Source organism: Pongo abelii, chromosome 13, assembly GCF_028885655.2.
Source record: "Pongo abelii isolate AG06213 chromosome 13, NHGRI_mPonAbe1-v2.0_pri, whole genome shotgun sequence".
Lineage (NCBI taxonomy): Eukaryota > Metazoa > Chordata > Mammalia > Primates > Hominidae > Pongo > Pongo abelii.
Window position 1 is genome coordinate 56,449,066 of NC_071998.2, and position 20,463 is coordinate 56,469,528.

At 42.8% G+C, this 20,463-nt stretch overlaps 1 long non-coding RNA gene across 1 annotated transcript in view; it reads left to right on the forward strand.

Annotated features, from left to right (window-relative positions):
- Positions 1 to 14,500, forward strand: part of LOC129047858 (uncharacterized) — a 133,742-nt gene extending 119,242 nt beyond the window's left edge. Inside the window, exon 3 of the long non-coding RNA XR_008509700.2 lies at positions 14,227 to 14,500. This is a non-coding gene — a long non-coding RNA (uncharacterized LOC129047858). The remainder of the gene's footprint in view (positions 1 to 14,226) is intronic.
- Positions 14,501 to 20,463: the final 5,963 nt, after the last annotated feature.

The following is a 20,463-nucleotide window of genomic DNA, read 5'->3' on the forward strand; positions in this document are numbered from 1 at the left end:
TGACACTGGAGCAATAACCAGAGACAAGGCTTTCACTTTAAAACTTCCTTTTTGGTAGTAACAAGCATCCTTAATTTCATGCACAGTCTTGGCATTAACCAGTGATTTTTTTTTCAAAAATCTCTCCCTGTTGCTGCTCCCATTCATGTCAGCCTCACTCCAGTCACTCTGGGCAAGCTCAGAACATTCTCTATGTGCTTCCACTTCCACAGCTTTCTTACTCTCCTCCCCATGCCTCTCACCATCACCACTTGCCCAAGGTCTGGCCATTTCTAAAGCTATACTTATACCCTACCTCCCCCTATCCCAGAGATCTCCCAAATTAGCATTAATTTCTTCTTTTCTAACACCCTATTGCACTTTCTTTCTACTACACTAGTTGCCTATGTCTGGATAGCAGACCATCCCAAAATGTAACCAGTTAAAACAACTGGCATTTTATTTTATCTAATAATTTTGGATCAGGAATTTGGAAAGGGCTCAGGTTGGCAATTTTTCTTCTCCACGTGATATAAGCTGAAGTCACTAGGTGGAATTCATCTGGTGAATGAGTCTAAGACAGCTCACTCAATGTTTAACACATTGGTGGGAATGGAGTGTCTAGATGTTCTCTGGCATGTGTAGGTGGGTAGTCAGGCTTCTTTTCAGCAACTCAGAGACCCCAGATAGAGTTCCAGAAGACAAGAAGTAGAAGCTTCTTGGGTTGCAGTTTTCTCTCTGAAAATAAAATCTTTCATTAATGAGATGGTCTCCCAGATGGCTCCAGCCCCAAGAGCCTGGTGCTTTAACTCCATCCCAGAGTGTGTGTACTCAGCCATTAATCCCTTCCTTACTTGGAAGGTAGGAGATTTCTAGGAATCTCAGATAAATCACAGTAGAATAGTTTAAGAGCTGTTTGTCTAAAGGACTAAGAGCTATGCACCAACATGGTAGAACAGGATTGCAAATGCATACTTCACTAAGCTGGCAAAAACAAAACAAAACAAAATACAAGCTTCTTTATAGTCTTTAACTGATCCAGTCTTCCTTATTAACTGCCAATCTCCCTCCCAATCTTTCTAGATAGTAGGGAGATGGGGTGAGGATAAGGGCAGAATTTGGAAATTAATAGTATCTACATATGCAAATGCTTTTTTGGGAACAAACATTCATATAATTTTAACTTAAACTCTTTGAACAGAGCTGTTTTCCCCCCTCTTCTTCCTGCTTTTCAAGATGGCTTCTGGGTGGAGGTGAAAGCTTGAGAGTATTTCTGATAACTGGGGGAGTGGAGACATAGGAAGGGGGTTGAGGTGGTGAGAGAAAGCTGGCCTGGGTACTGCCCCTCTCTGCTGACCTGGCATGGGGTGTCGATCGGATCTCAGGATTGGCATTTGCCAATTCTGACAATTCCACCTGGCCTTACGGCATAAAGTTTATCATCTGATGCTCATGGCTGGCATTTGTTGTTGATTTTCCTGTCCTTGGTAGTTGCTTATTTCTGATGTCAGGCCCTTCTTAGCAGCTCTGAGTTCTCACCAGGCCATGAAGCAAGCTTCAGACCTTTCACCCAACACACCAAAGTTCAGCAGAGCCAAGAGAGCTTCCAGAGTCTTGTCCCTCAAGCCACTTTCCTCTACTGGGGCTGCCCCATATCCTTCTACCAGATTTTTCCTAGAGACCTGAAGTCCTCATAAGGCCATGCTTGAAAAAAGGGCCACAGCATTACACAACTCCAGGAATGGCTGTTCACAAAGAATACAGTGTAACTGGTGCCCCTGCAGTTGCAAAGCACAGAGGTTCCAGTGAAGGTAGCAGGCCACCAACTTCAGTGTTGGATTCACTCAAGATTCTCCCAAGAAGGGAAACTGTGAACACATGTGTTTAACTCTTTGGCTGTTCTCTGGTTCCTATCTTCTACCCACAATTCCTGAAGCCTAAAGATGCAAGATTTCTCTCTGCCTTTCCAGTGTAGCCAAGGCTTCCCTTACATTATATGCTAAGTTTTCTCTTTCAAGGTTTATAGAAACTCTATGAGCCAGTCCGCCAGCCATGATTCCTGACATGTTAATGGGAGCTCAAGGAATTTAGAAATTTATTTCTCTTCACCAAAGCCTGACTTTTGAAAACTATTATCTTGCTAGTGACTCAAAAATCCTATTTGCTAGTCAAAGATAAGGAATAACTCTATTGCTAGAGTTGGTCTCCACACTTTCCCTGAAGATCTTAAATCCATTGCTTCATGAGTGGAAGGCCCCAGGGCAACCATCATTCTAGGAGATGGAACACTTCAGAAATTGTATTTTAAATTATTAGCCTTCATATGCATATATGTTACAAACATTGTTTTCATGTTTTATACAAATATTGACATTACAGGGCTCTCAGAGGTTAAGAAATAAGATGAAAGCTCTTTCTTATGCTGACAAAATATTCACTTCCTATTACCTTCTTCCCAGGTCCTTTCTTTACTGGAGATGAAACCTTTGCTCCTAAGGTGGTAACTGAGGGATGGATGAGATGATTTCAAACCAGAGAGTTGATAAAATGGGAGTACACAGGTGAGATTCACATGTGATAAAAACACAAGGCTTGCAAATGTGGTGAGTGAATTCAGAGCAGATGCCTTCCCTGTTATCACTTGACAGAACCTCCTTAGGATGTAGAAGTGAATCCAAAATAGCAGCGATTCCATGCTCCAACTTCAGCTCCCATCCTAATCACAGGCTTCAGCCGAGTTGAGGCCATGTGCTCTGGCAAGGCTTTCTGTGTAACTTAAATCAAGTTTCATCTCTGATTTATTAGGATTTTGTTAAATTGCTAATACCATTATTCTACCCTCATCCATTTCATCAGCAGCAGTTTAAACTCAGTCGCCTTGAATCAGTCACAAACAGTCCCAAAGGTTTATTTGGCCTTATATTTCTTAACACAATTTATAGCATTCAAATATTGAGTTAGATTTCAGGATGACATTTATCAAGCCTACTGTAATATGCCCTTGGCTTTTTTCTCTTCATCCCTTTCATCTATCTTGGCAGTAAAAGTGCTGCTGCTTTACCTCTGTTCCATATGATCAGGTAAAATCACTTTTTCTTTCCTAGGCCCCTATTTCAGCAGTGCCTTAGAGCTCATCTACATCAACTGCTTAAGCTTCTTTCCTTCCATAAAGCTTTGTAATAAACTTTCTTCTTCAAATACAGTTTCCCCAAGGACATACCCCAAATTTGGTCTTTTTCAAATGCAAGAATTGCTTACATTCCTGCATTTGATATCTTTCCCAAAGATGGGATATTATCTTTCCCAAAGAAAGAGGGATATCATCTTTCCCAAAGAACAGATCTGGTCTCATGGACCTCCAAGCATGTGTGTGTTCATGGGAACAAAGAGCTGAAATATTACAATCTAGTCTGAAAAAATCTCATTTAGAGGGCTCATTGTCTGAAGTGGATTACTCTCCAATAGCTAAGTTTCCAGGACTCCGGCCTAAGAGGCAGAATTCCCAGGATTAACAGAAATATAATTGCTCTGTCCTGAGGTCTCACAGACTCTAAGAGGTTGGAATGGGATCAGCCAGTCCAACCCCACTTATTTCATAACTGGGGAATCTGAGATCTAAAGAAACTGCAACAAAGGAAGCTTATCATCCTAGTAAGTTGCCAGGCAAAGCCTCAGATGTGCCCTGTGAGTATTTTAGCGTTAGTCATTCCCTGTGTTACAAAAACTCACATTGTACAAACTTCAAGAGAAAAAGAGCACAGGCTCTAAGAATGGGCAATTCCAAGTTTGCATTAAAACTCCAGCACCTACTGGATATTCAGGCAGAGTATATTTCTCACCTTTGAAATGGGGTACAACACTGCCCCCTTGGAACATCATGGAGCACCCACATAGCACATGGGACATTTCAGAGCTTGGTAAATGGAAGCTAAACAGTAATTTTAAAGAGCCTGGGGCATGGACATCTGGGGGAAAAGGCTTAGGAATTGGGAGGTAGGTGGAAACTGAGAACAAATAGAGAGATCAGTGAAAACCATGTGTGGGTTTGGCACAGTCCACCAATGCCTAGCTTAAGATTGCAGGATCAATTTGGAGGACTGATTATCTCAGCCAGCCAGTCAAGCCATTACAGCTCAGATAATTCAATTTTCTGGAGTTCTCTAGATCCTACCTCATGTCATTCATTTAATTCTTGCTCCTGTCTCATAGAAAGAAAGAACAGAGGAATTAAAGGGAGAAGAAAAAGAGGCTAATCAGAGCCTGCCATCACTACAGCGAGAAAACTAGACCACACTTAAGTGAGCCTCCCCTCTCTCCCTCACTTTTATTACTGGTGCTGTACAGTGAGTGCATATTTCATTGTTCGACTTCTCAAAAATAGAAGTCCTTTATATCACTCAGTCCTCCTGGCACATGGCTGGGCACAAGGACAGGCATCCAATAAATCATTTGAAAAGTCATGAGGCTGAAAGGGAGTTGAGAATAAACCCACTCATTTTCCCACTGAGAAGATGGAACGAGGAAGGAAACTAGAGAAAGTTAACAGATAATCAGCCCTTCTTATGTTTGGATGTAAGAGTGGGTTTAACAGTGTCCAGAAGATCAAAGCTCAATCCACACTCCTTCCTCCTAAACATGCTTTATGTCTCTCTGTTCAAAGTGGCCAGAAGGCAGCCCAAGGCTTCTGTTTTCACTCAATCTCCTAGCTGAATCTTGCAATATTGCTTCATTTAGTGGGTCCACAGTCATGTAAGAGAACAATTTCCTCTTCCTTGAAACTTTTATATGGCCTTTGTTCTCCTGCTAGGCCAGTTCCCAACTAAAGTTGAATTTCCAGTTTAGAAGTGAACGCATGGCCATGTGATTTAATACATTCTCGCTAGTCGAACTGGAAAAGTCTGTCTTTAGAAATATCATATACAGCTTCAGCTGATACCCAAGGCTATGGTTTACCCGCAGAGAATACTAGGGCCAAAAAAAAATTCTATATTAAGGTTTAGTGATCCCAAACTCAGACAACTGTCACCAAAGGTGGGCAAGTTAATGCCACCATCTGCAACAGCTGGGTTTCCACAAATACCACCACGCCTCTCACTCATCTGAGGTATTGTGTCTCCAAAGCCATGTTGGTTTTGCAAGACTGCCTGCTACTTGGCACCATTTCAATGTGTGACTATTTCCATTCAAGATCTCCCCATCTGGCAGCAGCCTAGGCAGTCATGCCCTGGTGTACTGGTGGTATTCTTACAAGAGGATCAGGCCACTGGGATTGTAACACCTGCCTCTGGGCTATGCGGGAAATAGCCAGGGAAAACAAAAGAACAGAGGATATGGCTGCAAATAAATAAATTTAAAATGTTGCATGCTGTTGTTGTAGCCAGGTGACAGAAGCCCATCTGGATATAGTCTACTCTTTGGAAGCAGAGTCAGATATCCAAGAAGTGACAGATGCACACATACAGAATTTTTATCCATCAGTGAACTTGCAAAGTTTAAATTCTCTATAGTGCTCCCTTATTTGGGATATTTGCACAACTAATGATAATATCTTTTCAGATATATCTTTTCAGGGACACCACAAATTTCACGATGCTTTCCTGGGCTCAAAAGATTCAGTCAGTCTAATCACATGCTAGTCTCTAGGAGATGGATAATGAGAAAAGTCAGAGCTGCTATGTCTTCATCCTGGTGACCGCTCATGGAGAGCTTAATTAAAGTGTTTAGGAGGAAGGAGGAGGGTATATGGTAGAAGCAGGTTTTAATTTTCTTTCTTAGCTAAAAATGTTCTATTATTCTATCTCAACACTAATAGAATCCTGATTTATTTTTCAAAACTTTCAGAGATAATTTCATGTGTTTTTCTCGGTAGTTCTAATATTTAGTAGGCAGTTATTCTTCTGATTCCACTGGGAAGTTAGAGTGTGCCTTCCCATGCCCTTTGGAAGCCAAGGGGATGGTGCCTAGGACAATGTTTTGCATACAGTAAGTGCTCAATAAATATTTGTTGTGTTGAATTAAGAAGGAACAAATATATCCACAGAGGGAAAAGGGCAGGGACTATATGAGAACAGAACTCAGTTGTTCCCATAACCCCCAAGAATGATCCAGCAGTGGGATTTAGGAGTCAGCTGAAGTTGACTGCTCATCAGAGCAGGGTGTTGTAAGAATGATTCCAAGTCCTTCATCCATACTACTCATGCCCCTATTAGTGAGGGTTTTGTAAGGATGCAGTGGTGAAGTGGCGAGCTTTGCTATTTACTAGCTATATAGTCCTGCACAAATTATCTAATCTTTCTAAACCTCAGTTATCTTATCTCTAAAATGGTAATAATGATGAAATCTATCTAGTGTTGTTCTGGGGTCAGCTTTCACTGGCTTGCAAGAGGTGATTATCTGCTTCTCTTCCGGACTTTTTTCTCAGTGGCTAACAAAATAATGGCTCATGTCACAATCAATGGAGTGTTAAGAGTCAATGAAACATGATTATTATCATCATCCTCCTCATTATTATACTAGGCCCTTTATAACAATCCATGTAAATTATCTTTAAAATGTAAGAAAAAACACACTAATGTGCCACCATACATATAGTAGCAACCTGCTGATTCAAGGGGGAGCTTTGAAGTAGACAAGATCTCCCATCTTCACCCCTGCCTACAATTGGCAGCTTTCCCTCCTCCTTTCCTAACTCCTCCAACACAGCCCTCTCTCAGGAATGATCCCGTGGGGACTCTAGCATGGTATGAGTGACTCCAGTGAATGTGACTTCCCATGAGCAGGTTTGCACTGACAGCCTAATGGCTCACTGGGCAAGGGGAGCTGAGATCCCCTGCTAAAGACACTTACAGCAAGCAGAAGAAGGGGGCTGCTCTGGTGTAGAGGCTTTCCTGACACTGAAATCATCATGCAGGTTGCTGTTTGCAGAGCTGCTAGCTTTACAACTCTGTTGCCTGGTGGGTGATACATATCTGAAACTCAATACACGTTTGTTGAATAAGCCAATGAATGATTAAAGGAATAATAATAATAAAGGTATACCAAATATGAAGATTTTAATATATGAAATAATCAAGTGTTACTTAAGATGTATTAAATTGTACTTAAATATCTTGCTGGTGGAATGTAAATTGCTTTAGCACTTTTAAAGGACAATTGCTGGTATGCATTAAAATTTCATATGTGCCTACCATGCTGTTTCAGGGAACCACTCACACACAAACTAGATTTCACAAGGATCTTCGTAGCTGTGTTGTCTCTAGTGGGAAAAAAAAAACTCTAATGAGTCTATCTATGAATAAGGAATGGGTTAATAAATGCTACTATATCCATAGCCATTCTGTATGCAACAGTTAGGAAGAATGAGGTTAATCTGTATATATTAATAGGAAAAGAAATATTAGTGAAATAAGAAAACAATTTAATGAACACTATACATAACATGATTTTTAAATTTTTTAAATATGAAAACCATTTTTTCTGTATTTTTGTATATGAGCCTAAATGCACAAAAGAAGGTAACAACAGTTACCTCTAGAAAGGGGTATGGTCTAGAAAGCGTATGGTCAAAGTAGACTTTAGCTTTACTTTTATGCTTAGATTTTAAATTTTACAACCAAAATGTGTTCATGTATTATTTGTATAATTACCATTTTTAAAAAATAAAAGGGAAGCATAGCTAATGGATGTTCAGGCTGAGGCATAAATTTGTGCAGCAGCTATGTGAGCATGTTCTCTGCTGAGGAGGGAGATGACGTGTCTGAACTGTGAGCATCCAAGCACAGAAGTGCAGAGCTGCTTAGAGTGGCTGCTCCTCCTGCTCTGAAAGATTATGAGCCAAGACAGAGGAAGGCAGGGTTCACCAGATGCCATTGCAGTGACAATCACCTCCAAGGCTGTCTGGCAGGAATGTACAGGCTGATGGGATGGCAGAGGCCCCTGCTTCCCTCTGCTGATGCCCAGAGAGGTGAGGGTCAGGGAGTGAGTGACAAGGGAAGAGTAGAGGGAGAGAGGATTGGAGTCATCCAAGACAGACATTGGTACCTGGTAATACCTGGTAACTGTGCCAACAGCCAGGCCTTTCCATAGCTGAGAGTTCAGGGGATGTGATTTCTCCCCTCCTCCTTCATCCCTTCTACTCTAAACAGGGTGATTTCTCTGTGTTGGCACCAAGTGCAAACCCTCCTCACACCACAGTCATAGAGCCAGATGATAGCTCAAAAAGCTATCTTGGTCACTCCTTGCTAGGAAGTTAGGAATTAAACAGTCCCTGGAAAAAAACATTCTACATATAGAATGTTCTTTTTTCTTCCTTGGAAACCAAAATATTTGTTGTCCCGTTGTGAGTTCAATTTCTTATTTTTTAAAATTTTCACAGAATGGGATTACACCACCTTGCTTGGTCTCCATCCAACTGTCCATCTATTCATTAATCCACCCAATCACATTTATTTAGCACCAACTACATATATATCGGTACTACAGGATACCTGATCTTTAAGGTGGAAAGTTTCAAAGAAGGCTTTGAGGAGGTAACATGAAGAATGGGTACAGTAAGTAAGCCATATCCAGACAAACTTTTGGGAGTGTGCCTGTAGGGTGAGAGGAGGATGAGGGAATGGATCAAGCAAGAGTACTCCAGGCTAAAGGGAAAACATGGACTGCAGCACATTTTAGCAACTCCAACTCCCCTATACCCATAGAAGAAAAAAGCAAGTGTGGAGCAACTCTAAACTTAGTGATGAAGAAGTGAGTTAGAGCCCCTGTGAAACGGGAGAGTTCCCGGTTCCCCCTCTCAGTACTTGTGACAGGGGTGTGGATTGACTGATAGGTCACCGCCCTGCTGCTTCTCAAACCCCTTGCCGGAAAGGGAGCACGCAGAAGGGCAGATACAGAGGCTGGGGCGAGCACTTTGGGCTCCAGCCCCATGGTAAGGTCTCGAGGTGGGTGCCTGCAATCCCAGTGCTACAATGCTATCTTAGCCTTGCTGTCCACAGATGGCTTTAAGTGTTAACCAGTTCTATGGACCCTCTGCCTTTCTGCAAGGTCAGAGGACCAGTTTGAAATCTTTCTGTATCCCGAGTTCTTATCCAGCATCCCAGAAGTATCGGGTCACACACGGGCTTGAAGGATAAATGCAGGGTTTTATCAAGTGGTGGAGGTGGCTCTTGGCGGGATGGATGGGAAACCGGAAGTGGGGGATGGAGTGGGAAGATGATCTTCCCCTGGAGCTGGGCTGTCCAGCGGCCAAACTCCTTTCCCACCACCCCCAGCTGAACGTTCCTCTTCCTGTCTCCCTGCTGCTTCCTTCTGCCATCCCTCTGCTTCTCTTTATCTGCTGGTCTACTCCTGGAGCCTGGGGTTTGGGGTTTATATGGGTACAGGATAGGGAACGTAGCAGGCCTAAAGGCAACTTCTTGAGTGCAAAAACAGGAATGTCTGTCCTCATTTAGGGCCAAGGGTCTTCAGGCTTGAGGGTGGGGCTCTTGCCAGGAAACCTCCCTCTTCTACTCAGTATCTCCCTGTCTCCTGTCTATATCACCTGTGGGATGCTAGATACGTTTTACAAAGCACAGGAACATCATTCAGAAGGATTTTCATGTGTGTTAATGAAATATCAAAAAGGCTGTGGAGACAGAAATGCAAAGTGATTCAGGACTGGAAACCGAATTTCTGACAAAAGGAAGCTTGGTTAAGAGGGTGATGGCATTTTTTACCTCCAAACTGTGGACAGCTGTACAGTCTGAAATGCTCAGGAGAGACTCCATCAAGCTGAAAGCAGGAATCAAGTTTCCCTAAGCCAGGCTGTTTGAGCCCTTTACCTCCTTGGCCAGCCTTTTTTAATTTTTTAATTAAAAAATCAGTTCCAGTTGTTCTCCTATGCTCAATAAAAGCAACCGTACACTCTAACTTACTTTCAAATACCTTGCCACTTTTACTCCAGATAGAGCCGCATAAAAGCCAAGAGATAAATCAAATTGCTTGTCAGAATATCAGGTAGGCTGGGGACTGCTGGGGAAAAAAGAAACCTGCTGTGGACTTCAATGGCTCTAGAATTGGCAAAAACATGTGAAATCATTCCTGAAGAGCTCAGGTGAGTGCTCTGCAGGTAGCCAGGCAGGCACTCTACCCTCCTTTAGGCTCTGAATCCAGCCCAGATTCATGATAACGTTTGCAAATGGTGTATTCATAAAACACTTTTTGGTGATACTCTAAAAGGGAGCTGGAGGGTCATTTTGTTAATGATTAACTGACAACACAACCAAAGCTCATTGAGCAGCTACTGTGTGTCCTTAGAGTTAGAACTCAAGGATGGAATGAGGGAGGGGGATGGCTGCAAAATGGTATAAAAAGAATTCAAGACTGGCAGGTATCATGCTGGACCCCTATTGACTTCATTCAATAGGAATGGCATCGTGTTTGAGAGGCTAAAGAAAAGACCTAGAACCAGTGAACAAGACATAGGGTTTATTGAGGGAACTTACATACAGGGCAGTCCAGTCTGGTGGTGGTGGACTAGACAGGAGAACTGTAACAACTTGTATAAAGCAGGCAGTTTATATAGTGTTTTCACTTAACACCCTCCTCCTAGGAACCTCTACCCATTAACCTTCACTTAACCCAAAACAAAGAGCCTTGATCCCCTGTACAGCCTGTGCTCCACAGGATGGGCCAAGGGATAAGGAATGAATCTCCATGTTGGCTACTTCTGGATTCCTTAGCTTACAGCTACAAACACACATTCTTCTTAGACCATAGGGTCATTCTCAGAATATGCCTAAGTTATGTTATTGCTGTCAGGTATGTCTGTCATACAGAAGGCTCTTGATGGGATGTAGTACACAGTGCAGATTAGGGAGGGGCCTTAGAGTCCCACTTTCCTGTTCATTCACTGTGTGGCTTTGATCTATTCACTTCAGTTTCCTCTTCTATGAAATGGGATCAATACTATCTTCTAGGCCGGGTGAGGTGGTTCACGCCTGTAATCCTAGCACTTTGGGGGGCCAAGGCGGGTGTATTGCCTGAGCTCAGGAGTTCGAGACCACCCTGGGCAACATGGTGAAACCCTGTCTCTACTAAAAATACAAAAAAAATAGCTAGGCGTGGTGGCGCATGCCTGTAATCCCAGCTACTCCCAGGCTTGTACCTGGGAGGCGGATGTTGCAGTGAGCTGTGATCACGCCACTGCACTTCAGCCTGGATGACAGAGTGAGACTCCATCTCAAAAACAAAAAACAAAAAACAAAAAAAAACTCTTCTACTTCAGGTGGTTACAATTAAAAGAGATAAGCATAAAGCATTTAGTTCAAAGAAAATTAGGCATTACTACAAGGGCAAAAAGTAGACTGCTAGGCAGCTTTTTATGAGTGAGCCAGGGAAACAGCAGGAGCTTAGAGGTTCTGGACATTTTTAAAATAAGGGCAGTGCAAATTCTAGCTATATATATCTCCTGAGGGCAATGCCTCACAAACAAATGCATTGGGTTTCCTTTCATTCTATATTGGTTCAGTTCTACATAGTTACAACTTGAATTTTTCAAATATTCAAGTTATGGAAATCACCCTTTGCAGAAACATTAAAATAATTAGAATCTGAAAAACAGATGCATTCTATTTGGAATGTAAATTAAGCCTTTAAAGAGGCTTTTAAGAGGTAGCTTTTCCAGGATAATTACATTGCAAGGACTCTAGGTCAATTACTCTTTAACCCAAATGTCACCTGGCTGTGGATTCAAACAGAGTTACATCTAAATTAAGGCCAAAATTGCAGTGCCTCTAGGAGTCCCATAGTCACACAAGCAAATTATGAGTACCCCTTGACCTGGATGTTGCTAGAATGCTCTGAGGGGTGTCTCCATGTGCCCATGGGGACAGGAACTATGGGTGCCACACAATCTCTCTCCCTGGTTCTCTCTCTTGCCACAACCCACTTGCCCTGGTTAGTTGCCCATAAAGGAAACTCTGTTGCCCCTGCTGCTGCTGCCTCTCATGGGATGCCAATAACAACACCAAGCATGCTGTCCCTCCTTGAAACTGAGAAGTTAATTCCATCAAGTCTGCCTGTCCTGCTTGCTTTTGGTCATTTGCTTTTTGTTATTTTTTTCTTTTTCAATGAAGCTGAAGGCTGCAGAAGCTAAAGGTCTCTCTTCTGAACAGCTGAAACTTAGCTTTCACTGGCTACTTTATAGATAACATTCATAGGTTGCCAGGGTAATGAGCATGTCAGTTGTTTTTTAGGAACTTCGGCCAGTTCTTGTTCAGTTCAAATTGGTTGAGACCACTGTATTAGTCTGTTCTCACACTGCTAATAAAGACATACCCAAGACTGGGTAATTTATAAAGGAACGATGTTTAATAGACTCACAGTTCCACAGGGCTGGGGAGGCCTCAAGAAACTTACAATAATGGTGGAAGGGGAAGCAAACATATCTTTCTTCATATCTCCTGGCAGTAGCAAGGAGAAATGCCAAGCTAAAGGGGGAAATCTCCTTATAAAACCATCAGATCTCATGAAAACTCACTGACTCTCACAAGAACAGCATGAGGGTAACTGCTCCCATGATCCAATTACCTCTCAGTTGGTCCTTTCCGTGACATGTGGAGATTATGAGAACTGCAGTTCAAGGTGAGATTTGGGTGGGGACACAGCAAAACCACATTATTCCACTGCTGGCCTCTCCCAAATTGCATGTCCTCACATTTCAAAACTCAGTCATGTCCTTCCAACAGTCTCCCAAAGTCTTAACTCATTCCAGCATTAACTCAAAAGTCCAAGTCCAAGGCCTATGAGCCTGTAAAATCAAAAGTCAAGTTAGTTACTACCTATATACAATGGAAATACAAGCATTGGGTAAATACACCCATTCCAAATGGGAGAAATTGGCCAAAACAAAGGGGCTACAGGTCTCATGCAAGTCTGAAATCCAATAGGGTAGTCATTAAACCTTAAAGTTCCAAAATGATCTTTTTTGACTCCATGACTCACATCTAGGGCATGCTGATGCAAGAGGCTGGTTCCTATTGCCTTGGGCAGCTCCACCCCTGTGGCTTTGCAGGATACATCCCCTCTCCCAGCTGCCTTCATGGGCTGGCACTGAGTGGCGGCAGCTTTTCCAGGCACATAGTGCAAGCTGTCAGTGGATCTGCCATTCTGGGGTCTGGAGGACTGTGGTCGTCTTCTCACAGCTCCATTAGGCAGTGCCCCAGTGGGCACTCTGTGTGGGGGCTCCAACCCCACATTTCCCTTCCACATTGCCCTAGCAGAGGTTCTCCATGATGGCTCCACCCCTGCAGCAGACTTCTGCCTGGACATCCAGGCATTTCCATGCATCCTCTGAAATCTAGGTGGAGGTTCCCAAACCTCAATTCTTGACTTCTATCCACCTGCAGCTCAACACCGTGTGGAATCTTCCAAGGCTTGGGGCTTGAAGCCAGGGCCTGAGCTGTAACTTGGCCCCTTTTTGGCCACAGCTGTAGCTGGGACACAGGGCACCAAGTCCCTAGGCTGCACACAGCAGGGGGGCCCCGGGCCCAGCCCATGAAACCATTTTTACCTCCTAGACCTCTGGGTCTGTGATGGGAAGGGCTGCCATGAACATTTCTGACATGCCCTGAAGACATTTTCCTTTTTGTCTTGGTGATTAACATTCAGCTCCTTGTTACTTATGCCAATTTCTGAGGCATTTGTCCATTCTTATGCTGCTAATAAACACATACCCGAGACTAGGTAATTTATAAGGGAAAGAGATTTAATTGACTCACAGTTTCCCAGGGCTGGAGAGGCCTCAGGAAACTTACAATCATTGTGGAATTGGAAGCAAATACGTCCTTCTTCATATGGTGGCAGCAAGGAGAAGTGCCCAGCAAAAGGGGGAAAGTCCCCTTATAAAACCATCAGACCTCGTGAGAACTCATTCACTATCATGGGAACAGCATGAGGGCCCACCCCCATGATTCAATTACCTCCCTCTGGGTCCCTCCCATGACATATGGGGATTATGGGAACTACAGTTCAAGATGAGATGTGAGTGGGGACATAGCCAAACCATATCAACCCCCAATCCTTCAACTGGGCCTGCATAAATACTCAAGAGGTGGCTTTTTGATGTCAGAGGGCCAAAAACTCCACCTTCAGATCATGTTAATGCTGCCATTTTCTGTACATATGTCCTATGAAATGGCATAAACACCTATGCTTGTGTAGAATGAATCTGTTACTTCATTTTTCCCCACTGCCAAATGATATGGACAGAAGACAAGAGGACGAACAGAAGAGCAGAAGAACTGCAGGAACCACAGCAGAGAGAAGAGAAGGAGTGTCTGTACACTGAGAGGAGTTCAACTGGGGATGGCTGGAGAGGAGATCAGCCTCTGGACTGCCAAACTCCAAGGGAAGATCATCATCCCACTCCACCCCCGTTCCAGCTCCCCATCCATCCCACTAAAAGCCACCTCCACCACTCAATAAAACCCCCACATTCATCCCTCAAGTCCATGTGCAACCTGATTCTTTCCGGATGCCGGACAAGTACCTGGGTACCAAGAGGGCACTGAGCTAGTTAACACATAAGCTGTCTGTGGATGGCAAGGCTAAGAGAGTGCACTGTAACACGCACCCACTTGGGCTTTGGGAGCTGCAGGCATTCACCCCTGGACACTACTGTGGGGCCAGAGCCCAGGGGCACTTGCCCCAGCTCCTGCACCTGCCCATCTGTGTGCTCCTCATCCCATATGTGGTTTGAGTACACATGGCAGCCTAACAGATGAGCCACATCTTTCTTGCGCATCCTGCAAGGGAGGTCAGAGAACTCTCCCATTCACAATCACCTTTTCATGACCTAGACCACTCCACTTCCCTAACCCATAAATATACCTAAGTCTTATCTTCAGGAAGGTGGATATGAGAGCTGTTCTCCCACCTCCTCACTTGGCAACCTTGAGGATAAATCTTTTCTCTTTTGTAAAACCTGTGCCACAGTGATTGGTTTACTGCACACAGGCAGAATGGACCTGGACCCGGCTGGTAACACCAAGATCCCAAAGCTTTCAGTTCTTGGAGAGCCAAAGTAACAGTAGGTGCTCTGCAGAGATATGTAAACCAAAAATTAAATTCTAAGGCCCCTCCAACCATCCAAATAAACTTCCTCCTTGCCAGGGCACTCTTAAAATTTACCCTGAAAGACTGGTTCAGGCCATGATGAGAAATGGGGGTTGGACATGCCTTATTATACCTCTGGCATTAACATCAACACAGACCTTAAGTCTGATAAGAAGAACTTACAGTCCGTTCTTTCTAAAGCCTGCTACCTGGAGGCTTCATCTGCATGAGAAAACTTTGGTATCAACAACCTCTTATTGCAACCCAGACATTTCCTTCCTATTGATCCCATGTCTTTAGATAAACTCAACCAATTGTCAACCAGAAAATTGTTTAAATCTGTGTAAAACCTGGAAGCCCCCACCACCCCCACTTCGAGTTGTCTCACTTTTCTGGACGGAACCAAACTATTTCTTAAATGTATTTGATTGAATTCTCACAGCTCCCTAAAATGGTCAAAATCAAGCTGCACCCCAACCACCCTGGATACATGTTCTCAGGACCTCCTGAGGGATGTGTCACAGGCCGTGGTCACTCATATTTGGCTCAGAATAAATACCTTTAAATATTTTATGTAGTTTGACTCTTCGTCAACAGGTGGTAGGAGTGGGCCCTGTAAGCCAGAGACTGCACTTTGTATCCTGGGCCCAGCAGCTACTCTCTGTGGCCCAGGGTCTCAAAAACTCTCTTGTGAAATTGATTCTGTTACTTTCCGGCCATAACTGGCAATGCCTCAGAGACATTTAGTTGACCCAATAGGGAACAGAGACCAGGCTATCCCTTCCAAGATCTTCACCTCCCTTCTCCTCAGCTGTTCTAGTCCCAAACACACTCCGTCCACCTTCCCAGGTCGCAAAAAGAGACCCCAGGGCCTCATCAAACACCATTCTTAGGTGTAGTAAAGCTAGAAATTCCCAGCAGGGAATAAACATCAGCTCCATCAGCCAAAGGTGCTGCTGTCGTTTGCCAGCCTTGGTAGTCTATAAACTTAAAATGAGGTTTTCATTAACTTGTAAAGAAAAATAAATTGAACTAGCACCCTGATTTTGTTCCAAGTTTGGATTAGTGGGGAGGAATTAGCTGTGGTTTATACTTAACACCTGCCAGCTCGTCACAGCTGTTTCTCCCTCTTGGACCTGGTTAAGGTGACAGAGGCATAAAAACTGTTGAAACATGAAACTATCCCAAATGGAAAATGCAGATGATTCACTACAGGTAAACTAACTTAGTCAATATTCATTACAAGTTGATGCAAATTATCACAGTAACAGTTCCTTCAAAAGACTGGTTAGTGAGGTTGTGATATACTAATTAAAATTATCTGGTTATCTGAAGATCATTATTAACCTTCTTCAATTCTGCCTAAAATTAACCTCTTCCATTTCAGTAAATTCATCAGAGAATTTATTTGAATGAATTAGTTTATTAATTCACCACTTATTACTGAATTTCTATTGTGTGTCAGACCCTATAACACCTATTTTAGGGGTGTTATATATCATTGACCAAACATATCAGGCCCTGACTTCATGGATTTTCCTTTATAGAAGGACAGACAAAAAACTGAAAAGAAATATATATTAATATTGTCAGGTAGTGATTAAGTGTTCTGAAGATGAAGAAACTATAGGATGGAGTTACTTTAGAAAGGCTGATCAAAACAGCCTCTCAGCAGAGGTGACATCTGAACAGACATAGGATAGAAAGGGGCATCATGCCATATGGTTATCTAGAGATAAGCATGGTCCAGGGCAGGGAACAGTATGTGCAAAGGCCCTGAGGTGCTCAACATGCTTAAGGAGCAGAAAGCAGGGGTGGAGAGGTTTGAGAGGTTAGGGGCAACATCAAGAAGTGGTCCAGAGCCAGATCTTGTAGGGTCTGTCGGTCACAGTGAGGGATTGGACTTTACTCAGGTGTTGATCCTGACTTTACAACAGGTGTTGATCCTGAGAGCAGTACCCAATAAAACTCTTGCGCACAAATCTTAGAATATCAGAGTCTCTACCCTGGTAAACTCAACTGAAGGCAATTGTGAACAATAAATTATGTTATATAGGCCTGTACCTGTACATAGAGAAGTACAAGATGACAACAAACCTATTCTGATCAATGAGTTAATTTTTTAATTAAATTCCTGGCATAGGCTAATCATTTTTTGTCACTGGGCTCTTTAAAAGTGGAATACTGACAAGAAAGGTGGAGGAGGTGGAGAGTATTCTGATGAGTTAGAAACTGGTTTTACTCTAATTTAGTTATCTTTAGTTCTCATGAGTCAATCAATTAGTTCGTTTAAGGATATAGAGACTATATTGACAATATTTGACTACATGTGAATAAACGTCCAAAAGTAGAAGTTTCTAGGAGTTTGCCAGCCTGGCCAACACAGCAAAACCCTGTAGCTACTAAAAACACAAAAATATTACTTGGGCCTGGTGTCTCATGCCTGTAGTACCAGCCACTCAGGAGGTGGAGGTTGCAGTTAGCCGAGATTGCACCACTGCACACCAGCCTGTGTGACACAGCGAGGCTAAAACAAGAGAAATTTCTAGGAGTTTGATTATTCACTTTTCCTATGTTTGAAAAATATAAAATGGTCAACATAGAGAAAATGTTACTGAACCTTAAAAAATTCCCTGTTACTTAATAAATGGTCCACTGAATGTTCGTGCTCAGTTGAATTAAATCTTGTCATACATAATCTATACAGGCATTTGATATTATTGTCACAGTAAAAAATTGAAAGTTGAAAGCATATGATAATTTACCCACCAAAATAATTTGTTTGACCACCAATATACCTGATTTCAAAACAATAATGATGAGGACTAAGCTCTAATTTTTTCTTATCTTCCCAAATTCCTACCTAACGGGTCTGGGGAGTCATGCCCTACAAACCACAAATTCTCATCAGATGGGTTTCATTTAACCCTATATATCTTGACTTACTTTCCAGTCTGACTCTGGCATAACATTTTGTGACAAGAAAATCAAAATATTTTACCCCAAAACATGTTTCTTTGCCACATTTTGAAATAGCCGTGCAAAGCCATACTTTGTGGGGGAAAATGTGCATCTGTAAAGAATCTCTATTAGCATAGCTAGATCTTTTACTTCCAGGCCCTCCCAATCCTGAAGAGATTAACTGAGAGTCTAGCACCTTTTAAAGGTCTGAAAAGGAAACATTTGTCATCTATTGCCTCTAAGGACAGCCACTATGAGACTGCAAAAGAATCTTAATCTTTGGGATGCCAAGGCAGGCAGATCACCTGAGGTCAAGGGTTCAAGACCAGCCTGGCCAACATGGCAAAACCCTGCCTCTACTAAAAATACAAAAATTAGCTGGGTGTGGTGGCGCCTGCCTGTAGCCCCAACTACTCGGGAGTCTGAGGCAGGAGAATTGCTTGAACCCTGGGGGTGGAGTTTGCAGTGAGCCAAGATCATGCCACTGCACTCCAGCTTGGGCAATGAAGTGAGACTCTGTCTTTAAAACAAAAAACAAAAAACAAACAAACAAAAAACCTTGGTCTCCACAATCTTTTATCTTAATCTGATCATTTCCTTTCTATTGATTCTGGACCAAACCAATGTATTTCTCAAACACATTTGATTGATGTCTCATGCCTCCCTAAAATGTATAAAACTAAGCTGCATCCTGACCACCTTGGGTGGGCACATGTTCTCAGTACCACCTGAGGGCTGTGTCCCAGGCGGGACACTCATATTTGGCTCAGAATAAATCTCTTCAAATATTTTACAGAGTTTGACTCTTTTCGTCGACAATGAAAATGTGCCTATCCCTGCACTTTATTGCTGTGATTCTTCTGCTAGTTGCTTACTAAGTGTCTCTTGCTGCTTCTCTTTACTAACAGAATCTCTACATTGTCGGTGACAATGTGACCAACTAAAGCCAACATCTCCAGGTTTGGGAAGGCTGGGGTAGGGTGCAGGGAAAAGTATCTGGAAGTCATTTGGTGGGGCTTTCAAGGGAGGTGCCTCAGCTGGTGGGGTGGGCACCTTTTTTCAAAACACCAATCAGTGAGTCCCACCCAGCAGTTTCTGATGCAGTTGGTTTGAGGTGCCGCCAGAGTATTTTCTTTTCTAACCAGTTCCCAGGTGATGCTGTAGCTGTTGGTCTGGAGACCACACTATGAGAACCACTGCGTTTAGCTAGAGCCACAGTGGCTATTTTGTGACTAGAATATGACCTTCAGGATAGAAATCAAGCCCTAAGTATTGTAGAACATAAAGATAGAAGAATCTGGGTTTCCACTCTGTGCTTCGAGTCATCCTACCTGCCTAGATATCCTTTTTCTGCGAAAAAATTAAAACCCTTATCTTAAGCCATGTTGGATTTTCTACCATATTCAGCTGAATCTAATTGCATTTGATAAAAACGCCTTAGGCCATATCTAATGTTTCCTTCCTCCAACTTTGTAGAAAATACTAGGTCTTATTTTTTTTCTCTAAATTAACAGAAAGTGGAATGTGACTTTAGCATTTGAACCCTGGCAATAAAAACCTTGAATCTTATATTAAATTTGGCTGTATAGCTTCAGCCTAACAGTGAATCAGTGCTTATCCTAATAATTTTATGAGCATTTATGCACCCAGAGCCCAAGGTGCACAGGTGGCAATGAGGTGATTTTTCTAGCACTAAATGAATTGTCTTCAGGATGGGGATAGAAGGAGTCCTAAGGCCTACTTCCCTGACATATCCATATAGGAATTTTTCTTCTCCCCACATGGAAACCACTGGATCAACAGATCAACAGACTTTTGTCTCCTATTCATGAGCAAGGAAAGATAAGGCTATGAGCTCATTCCAGTTATCATCCTATCTGATTACAGAAGAAAAACTTCACAATGTTTAAAGTTCCTGTGATGAAAAGTTATTTTGGAAAATTACACTATTTCTAAAGGTTCTTTGTTAAAATGGAGAATTTTGTGTGCTTGCTTTTTGAAATATGTTTCTATCAAAGATTGAGAAAAAGCATGGCCATCAGTCTCAAATAAGAACATAGATGCTTGTAATTGGATGTTGCCATGGGTCCTTCTTTTCTGCTCTGGTTGAAATAACTAAAGGCATCAAAACACTGATCCCTCACCCGCACATTCTCCAAATAGTTGCCTGGTGACGCTTTCAGGGGTTCACACGCAGGAAGAGGGCGGACCCTGTTTTGCCTGTCTCCCTCATCAGGGCAGGTACATTAGCTCCAGGACAGGTGACTTTCACTCGCGTCCGTGTGAAGAGACCACCAAACAGGCTTTGTGTGAGCAAAAAAGCTTTTAATCACCTGGGTGCAGGCAGGCTGAGTCCGAAAAGAGTCAGCAAAGGGAGATAGGGGTGACTCCGTTTTATAAGATTTGGGTAGGTAAAGGAAAATTACAGTC